Source organism: Neolamprologus brichardi, chromosome 8, assembly GCF_056152115.1.
Source record: "Neolamprologus brichardi isolate AB-2024 chromosome 8, ASM5615211v1, whole genome shotgun sequence".
NCBI classification, from domain to species: domain Eukaryota; kingdom Metazoa; phylum Chordata; class Actinopteri; order Cichliformes; family Cichlidae; genus Neolamprologus; species Neolamprologus brichardi.
The window spans coordinates 543,163-552,826 of NC_142111.1; positions in this window are offsets into that span (position 1 = coordinate 543,163).

Below are 9,664 nucleotides of genomic sequence, written 5' to 3' on the forward strand. Positions count from 1 at the left end.
CCCAGCCTTGTTTAAGTACTTTTCCCCTTCAAATAAATTGTACATAGTTCGAGCAATTGAGTCTGCTCTTGAGTCAAAAGCATTCTTGTTTGTGACAGGTTTACACTGCCTGAGACTTAGAGGAGCAACAACATCAACGACAGATTTACAAACAGAGTCCAGATGAGAGAGTAATCCATCTGAGGTGGACGACTCAGAGGGACTGGACACAAGTTGTTCAAATAGTGTTGAAAAATGCTCAGTAGTATCTGTGCCGAAGGCACGATAGCATCGCATAGGTGCAGCCCGTTTAACAACAGGACTATGAGGAACAACGTCAAATAAAATGGGTATATTGTCAGAGAATACAGCATCCAGTTACGTACAGATAACCCATATGATAACACCAAGTCCAATGTGTGACCACGTTCTTGAGTGGCACTGTCATGGTCCTGGGCCATGTTGGCCCAGTATTCTTAGTTTTCGTGTGTTGTTGTATTTTGTTCTTTATTTATGCCTTGGTTCCTAGGATGTTTAGTTAAGATGTTCCTTATTCAGTAACCCCCTGTTCGTCTATCTGTGAACCCTTGTTTCCCCTCGTGTTTTATTCCATGTTTTCCCCAGCCCATTATGTCCGTGCTCTCCCCATGCTCTCTCTCCTCCTGTCTGAACCTCTGTGTACTTATGTTTTACTTTGACAGTCTCTCCTAAGTATGTGTCATGTTGTGTTCACTCCTGCCCTGTCTTGTTACGATTATCTGTGTCAGCTGTGTTCCCCATGTGCTCCCACTTCCCTCGTTTACCCTCTGTGCATTTATGTCCACGTCTCCCTCAGTTCAGTGTCGCGTTCTCCCTCATGACTGTGTGCCCCTCCGTGTGTTTCCTCGTGAGTCAGTTCCTTAGTACTTCCCAGTTTAGTTTCATATTATTTTGTATCGCCTTTATCCTCTGTCAGCAATAAAGCTGTATTTTGAGTTCAGTCCTGTTTTCCCGTGAGTTTACATTTGGGTCCTCTCCTGCCTGCACACAGCCTGATCATGACAGGCACCTTTAACAGATTGAACAAGATTAAAAGAGTTCACCAGGTCCATGAAGTCCTTAGCCAGGGGCTTCCCTGGGCAACAGAAGTGTATATTAACCCTCCGGGATCGACAGACGCACCGGCGCGTCAAGATCACACGACCAATTTAAGACGACACAGCTACAAGATGCAGCAACTCCATTTCAACCTGGGTTGAAAGTGCGGACTTCAAACTATATACCAGTTTTTGAATTGTGTCGATGGGCCACGTAAAACCAGAGTTATGATAAAAAAATACACGCAATGTTTTTTTCTGTACAAAACAGTGGCGTTTACAGCGGGAAAAACTGTAAAAATGGCGTTTTCTACGGACAGTGCTAGCAAACGCTCTCCACTTGCGAGTGAACAAAGAAAAAGCAAACACCCCTTCCCTATTGGTGTTAAAGTTTACCATATCAGCCAATCAAAAAGATTATATGCCAACATGGCACTTGGTTGCTTAGGGCGAAGGGGCAGTTTTAGGAGTGACACCCGCGACGCGAAGTGGGCAAACGAAAGAAAGAGAGAGAGCGATATGTGAGACATTAGTGACGTTTAGCGTGTTTAGAGGCTATAGTTTGTGTGTTGTGTAGTTATTGTTTTGTATTGTGTGTCAGTTATACTGCTGAATGTCACGGTTGCTCCAAAAAAGCCATCAAAGGCAGATTCCAGTGTAAACGCTGTTTCCACATGGAAAACAGGACTGATCCACCTCCTGCTGTCAGACCTGCAGGGTTTAGGCCTGTGGTGTTCTCCTTTGTCTTATACTGAACACCGGAGATGGGCTGTAGCGCGTAACGCGTTACTGTAATCTGATTACTTTTTTCAGGTAACGAGTAAAGTAAGGGATTACTATTGCAAAAACGGTAATTAGATTACCGTTACTTTCCCGATTTTTTTTGCAAGAATGTCTCATGACAGTGACGTAAGCGAGTGCGACGTTCGTGACAACAGCTGTGTGCAGATCAACAATGGATCATATATCGAGTGCGAGAGAGTATGAGCGTGCAGCGTTTAAAGCGTGGAAGTACTGACCTTACTTTGAGTTTGATTCCATAAAAAGTGACAAAAATAGTGTCCGTTGTGCGTAGGAAGAAAACTTCTTTTTACAGCAAAAAAACCCCCCCCCTAAACTTCCAAGCAAACACCGAGTAGCTACCACGTAATGGGAAACTCACAGAGAAACTCGCGGATTCTTCCACTGACCGCTGCGGCACACCCGCACCAGGGTAAACCTCCGCCTACCCCATTCCTGCTTTACAGGTGAAAATAGAGCAAAAGGACCGCTAGTCTTTGATTTTATTTATTTTCTGCTGTGTTTTACTTACATCTATTTGAAAGAGTGAGTGTAAACACACACAAAAAAATTTATTTTATGTGCTGGAATGTGCAGAAAATAAGTTTAAATGTTAAACAAATTTCTTCCAGTCAGAGAATGTTGCATATAATTAAATTTTTGCTTGATGCATAAAGTTAAAAGATTAAAACTAATAAAACAAGTTTTAAAAAGAGACTTTTCCATTTGATTACATTTTGTATGATGAATTATGCAGAAAAAGTAGAATTGGGCTGAAAGATCTATCGCTTTATCACCTATTCAGGTTGTAAATCGTGTTTTTAAAAAGTAACTAAGTAATTAATTACTTTTGAATATAAGTAATCAGTAAAGTAACAGGATTACTTTTTTGGGGAAGTAATCGGTAATTAGTTACTGATTACTTTTTTCAAGTAACTTGACCAACACTGCTGAACACAAACTATTTTTTTGGTCTTGCACAAATAATTTGTGTGCCTTCTTATTTGATGCAGAACACCTGATTGCTCAGTGAATAGTTTTAAATGGTTATATAAAAAACGCGGCCTTGGCTGCCTTTTTAGGTAAAAAGCATGTAACTTTGTTCTTTGCAAAACTTGTACATAATTTTTAGAAATGTACAATTTCTATTTGCATTTCAAGTTATGAAAATGATTCGTTAAACATGTTTGTGGATTTTACACTAAAAAATATTGCTTTTTTCTACTCTGATTTTGAATTTATTGTCTGAATTTAGATCAGTTGTGCTAATATAGTATGCCAAAATGAAAAAGTAACTCAAATTTCAGATATTTGAGGTTGTGCTGAAAATAATGATACCAAACCAGGGTATGGCGATCATGGCTCAAGAGTTGGGAGTTCGCCTTGTAATCGGAAGGTTGCCGGTTCGAGCCCCGGCTCGGACAGTCTCGGTCGTTGTGTCCTTGGGCAAGACACTTCACCTACCGCCTACTGGTGTTGGCCAGAAGGGCCGATGGCGCGATATGGCAGCCTCGCTTCTGACAGTCTGCCCCAGGGCAGCTGTGGCTACAACTGTAGCTTGCCTCCACCAGTGTGTGAATGTGAGAGTGAATGGGTGGATGACTGGACGTGTAAAAGCGCTTTGGGGTCCCTAGGCGGGACTAGTAAAAGCGCTATACAAATACAGGCCATTTACCATTTATTATTTTACCAAACCAAGGCAAGATAAACAGTTTTTAAAGGTGAAATATAGAGGTAAAGTCAAAAGTAGTCAAAAACGGCCAATTATACCCTGGACCCCAGAGGGTTAAAACCACCGAGCAGCAGGATCTGGTCATACTGGGATGCACAGTCAGTGAGAAACTCCTAAAACTCCGATAAAAACTCCTTGTTATAGTTAGGAGGCTGATAAACTATTGCACACAGCAACGAAAGCGAGTGGTCTTCGTTGCTGTCACACAAACAAAGTTCAAAGCTGGTATGGTGTGTCAATGAGGATAGTTGCTTAAACTCAAAGTGTGCTTTAAAAACAACTGCTATCCCCCCGGCATGACCAGAAGCTCTCGGAGCGCTAAAATAAGCACAGCCAGCGGACAGTAGTTCAGAAAAGGCACTTAAGTCACCGAGTGAAGTCCAGGTTTCAGTCAAACAGAGGAAATCCAATGCATAGGAAGAAAAGAAATCCTTCAAAATGAAGGTCTTATTTGCCACCGATCTGGCATTTATTAAACCCAACCTGAGGGGAGCTGGTTCGGAGACCTCCGCAGCAGTGACAACCAGATCCACCGGTCGAAGGTTTGATCGGTCTATTCCCCTCCAAAGCAGATGCCGAAGAAGGAAGGATTTCACAGGGCTACTCCCGATAGAGCCGACAACGGGAACCAACCAGGAATCCACAGGATCCAGAGCATGCGATGGTACCAAGAGTCGTGGAAAAGATTGACAAACGGAGCGGAGATCGTGAGGAAGTTAAGAAATCGGGATTAACAAGGTGACCTCCATGGGTACCCCGTCTCCTGCGTCGCTTCCGCATATCTGGTGGCGGTGGTAGGGGATGCCAGCACGATGGCATTGCTTCCAGGTAGGGACGCAGAGAACCTTGGCTAACTTTACCAAACCGAACTGAAACTTTGGTGGATGAGCCTATTTTCAATAATGTCTGGCGATCATAAGACAGTATTGAACTGACATGTTGCACAACAATTATTATTACAAAACGATAAAAACAGACAGATAAAAAAGAGCGGTAGATGGCGTGCCAAACACACAGGCGCCATCTTTTGAGCATGCGTTGGTCTTTGTTACTCTACGATTTCAACTTTAAAGTTTGCTATAAGGAAGGATTAGAAAACATTGTGACTGTGCCTCTGTCATTCTTTTAGGGGACCAATTTTTTTTGTTTTTGATTGGGTAGAAATTATCCATATTTGCTTATCTTTTTGGCTTCTCACACTCAAGTGTATAGGTGTGTGGAGCTCTTTTTCCTTCCTTCTAGATGTGTGCATGTGGCTGTTGAATCAGAATCAGATTCACTTTTATTGCCAATTTTGAACAGAAACAATGAATTTGTTGCACTGTCATGGTACAAAAAAGAAACAAAGCCAAAAAACCCTGCGGTACAGTAATAGAGTATGTCGTGTGTGTGTGTATACATATTAAAATAATTAAAAAATACACACACACACACAAGGAATATAACTAACTACAGATATGGAATACAATTAGAAAATAAAAAATATGTACAATTATGAGCGGGGGGAGTAGAAAATATAGACAGGACATGATGTGGAAAGGGTTTTTACTGAGTTCTGTGTGCAAAGTTTTTATAGCTTAAGTAAAGTGGTATTGTAACACATTAACTAAGTAGTCTGACATCTTGGGGAAAGAAAGTATTCTTATGCATGCTGTGTTGGTTCTGATGGACTACAGCCTCCTTCCAGTGGGGAGTGTCAGAAACAGTTAATACCCGAAGTGTAAGTGGACTATTTTTGAAGGATACTCCAGAGTCGGTGGACTGTGAAAATGTTGACTCAGAGCCCAAGCACTCAGGACCCCTGGAGGTAGTAAAGCCTGCTGTAGCCCAGCCATTAGCTCAGCCTGCTGTAGCCCAGCCTGTAGCTCAGTCAGTAGCTCAGTCACCGGTTCAGCCACTTTCATCCTCTGCTGGATGCTATGAGGAGCTCATTTAGCCAATTAAGGACTGCATATTCAATTCAATTTCAATTCAATTCAATTTTATTTATATAGCGCCAAATCACAACAAAAGTCGCCTCAAGGTGCTTCATAGATACAGAGAAAAACCCAACAATCATATGACCCCCTATGAGCAAGCACTTTGGCGACAGTGGGAAGGAAAAACTCCCTTTTAACAGGAAGAAACCTCCGGCAGAACCAGGCTCAGGGAGGGGCGGGGCCATCTGCTGTGACCGGTTGGGGTGAGAGAAGGAAGACAGGATAAAAGACATGCTGTGGAAGAGAGACAGAGGTTAATAACAGATATGATTCAATGCAGAGAGGTCTGTTAACACATAGTGAGCGAGAAAGGTGACTGGAAAGGAAAAACTCAATGCATCATGGGAATCCCCCGGCAGCCTACATCTATTGCAGCATAACTAAGGGAGGATTCAGGGTCACCTGGTCCAGCCCTAACTATATGCTTTAGCAAAAAGGAAAGTTTTAAGCCTAATCTTAAAAGTAGAGATAGTGTCTGTCTCCCGAATCCAAACTGGAAGCTGGTTCCACAGAAGAGGGGCCTGAAAACTGAAGGCTCTCCCTCCCATTCTACTTTTAAATACTCTAGGAACAACAAGTAGGCCTGCAGAGCGAGAGCGAAGTGCTCTAATAGGGTGATATGGTACTACAAGGTCATTAAGATAAGATGGGGCCTGATTATTTAAGACCTTGTATGTGAGGAGCAGGATTTTGAATTCAATTCTGGATTTAACAGGAAGCCAATGAAGGGAAGCCAAAACAGGAGAAATATGCTCTCTCTTTCTAGTCCCTGTCAGTACTCTTGCTGCAGCATTTTGGATTAACTGAAGGCTTTTCAGTGAGTTTTTTGGACATCCTGATAATAATGAATTGCAGTAGTCCAGCCTGGAAGTAATAAATGCATGAACTAGTTTTTCAGCGTCACTCTGAGACAGGATATTTCTAATTTTAGAGATGTTGCGCAAATGGAAGAACGCAGTCTTACATATTTGTTTAATATGTGCGTTGAAGGACATATCCTGGTCAAAAATGACTCCAAGGTTCCTCACAGTGTTACTGGAGGCCAAGGTAATGCCATCCAGAGTAAGAATCTGGTTAGATATCATATTTCTAAGCTTTTCAGCGCCGAGTACAATGACCTCAGTTTTATCTGAATTAAGAAGCAGAAAGTTAGCGGCCATCCAGGTCCTTGTGTTTTTAAGACATTCCTGCAGTTTAACTAATTGGTGTGTGTTATCTGGCTTCATGGACAGATAGAGCTGGGTGTCATCTGCATAGCAGTGTAAATGTCTGCTATGTCTTCTAATGATGCTGCCTAGGGGAAGCATGTATAATGTAAACAGAATTGGTCCTAGCACTGAACCCTGTGGAACTCCATAATTAACCTCAGTGTGTGAAGAGGACTCTCCATTTACATGCACAAATAGGAGTCTATAAGATAGATATGATACAAACCACTGCAGTGCAGTACCTGTAATACCTACAGCATGTTCTAATCGCTCTAATAGGATATTATGGTCAACGGTATCGAATGCTGCACTGAGGTCTAGCAGGACAAGCACAGAGATGATATCATATCACTGCCATTACTTGAACAGACTGTCTGCACTGCACAGCCCCAGCCCCAGCATCCCTGAGCGAGCTGTGTGCTCTGTGCAGTTGCAGTTAGCGTCGCTTCAGCCAGAGGACTCCGCACCTTCTGGTCCTGTGTCTGCTCACGCTGGAGGGTCTGAGGAGCTCGTCCAGCTATCAACTCCACCGTCTGCTCCACTGTCTGCAGCTGCCACACCACTCTCTGCTTTACCATCTGTAACTGCTGCTCCCCCATTATCTGTTCAAACGCCTGAAGCTGCCACTTGACCACCATCAAAAATGCCTGTGGCAGCAACGCTCCCATCTTCTGCTCGTCCGTCTGCAGCTCCTACGTCACCATCACCTCACCTGCCTGCTTCATCATCGTCATCTCCACTGCCAGCAGTCGCTATGCCGCCTGGAACCCGCTTAGCCCGAGTCGGAGGTGGGCATGCCGGTGGGACCCGTTCAGTCTGAGCGGGAGGTCAGCACCGGAGGGACCCACTCAGTCCGAGCTGGAGTTCAGCGCACCAGAGGGGCCTGCACATCCACGTCCTGCACGTCCACGTCCAGCATGTCCACATCCAGCAACCACCCCCCAGCCATCAGCGAAGGAGCTTTCCCGTCATGGCCGGGTACCTGAACTGTTTCGTTGCTGGACCCGTGGAAGGCTGCCAGAACTGTCTCAACGTCGCCATCGCACCTGTGGCACGTCTTCAGAGCTGCGACGCTGCCACCGGACCTGTGGTCGGCCACCTGAGCCGCTATGTTGCTGTTTCGCTGCCACTGGACCCATGGCAGGTCGCCAGAACTATTTTCTGCCCCACTGGGACTGTGGTTGGTTTCTTCTTTTTTTTGGGGGGGGGGGGGCTATTGGGGTCAGACTGTTTTTGTTTTGGCGGAGTTGTTTTTCTGGACCTCCGTCCTGGACCTCACACCACCCACCCTGGGTTGGTTGTCCTATATTTTTTTTGTTGGTTTTGGGCCTTCAGGAGCCGGCCCTTAGAGGGGGGTACTGTCAGGAACCTGGTCCTGATGACCCAGGGCCCATGAGCAGTTTTGGGCTTGTTGGTGTGTAACATGATTATCTGTTGTGCTTGTATCTCGGGGTTCCCTTTCTCCTGTGAGTGTGCATGTGTGTGGAGTCCTGGTTTTCCTGGGCCACCAGGCTTGGTGGGTGTGTCCCGTTGGGAGGCTGGCCACACCCTTGGAGGAGGAACACACACACAACTGCAGCTAATCAGGATCATAGAGGGAGCCTGAGTGTGGCTGAGCGCACCTCAACCCTGGATTATTGCGCGACTACCCATCAGTGTTTTCAGTTTATCAGCGAGTGTTAATCTGTCCCTATTGAGGTGTGTGCTAACGGCTGCCTCCGTGGCTTTTCCAGCAGGAGTGCGAGAACGCACCCGGAGGAAGACATGGAACAGGAATCGGGGCGCACAGGGATTCTTTATTGTGTAATTATTTACTGCACTGTAAATAAATGCACTGTCTGCATCCAAGAGTCCAGCATTTGGGTCCTGCTTTCCCCACAACCCTACGGTCTGCCAGCGCAGCCGTGACAACTTTGGATGGTTGGCCTCAGATATTAAATCTCATCCACCTTCATTACCTTTATTCCTTCTATCTTCCATTACAATTTCATCCTTGTCATTCACACATTCATTGCATTCTGCCTTGCCTTTATTCACTTTCACTCCTCTTTTCTACAGAGCCTTCAGTACTATCCTATGACATATGGTTTTTAGATGGTGGCACTGACAAAAACATCCAGCTACATCTTCTAATTATTTCCGGGTTCTGTGATCTGTCATTGATGCAAAAAAAATAATAATCCATTGAAGCAAACACAACTTTGTGTTCGAGGGCTCTGCATGGATTCCCCATAAATTGTTTTTTTAATGCCCGGCGTCCTAGTGTATATTTAGAATAATTCCAGGTCCAGTTAGAGGTTTAGTTATTTAGGCAATGTTTGTGCTGATTTTGTACAATACTTGTATGATATGTTTCAACGCTTGTTCCACATTCAGTTTTGTTAACAATATGAAAGTAAATGGAGTAAGCTGAGACAGCTGATAAAAGCTAAACAGACATATCTATTTAAATCCATTCGCTTCCGCTTATCCTTTTCAGGGTCGCGGGGGGGTACTGGAGCCTATCCCAGCTGTCATAGGGCGAGAGATTCACTGTTAGTCATGTGCCTCATCACACGAGCCAAGGTGTGAAAAGAGTCATGGGACATTACCACCAGAGGTTTTGGGTGAAACCACTGGGAGCCCTTGCCTCACCCTGTCATGTGACCTAATTACATCAAGACTGCATTGTAGATGGCAGACAGTGGGTGTCATAAGCCACCCACTCTGTTCAATGATGGCCACTCATAGCGGACGTATCCTTCAAAACAGCTGTCTTAAATGCAAACACTAGCAACCTCAAAAGCATGGCCTTTACACTTCAGGTGCAGATGTACAGCTGGATTTTGTCCTGTCGAGGTGGGTCTTATGGATAAACCTGATGCATAAAGGATGACAATGTTTTTCCTTTTGTCATTCTGTTTTTCTCTG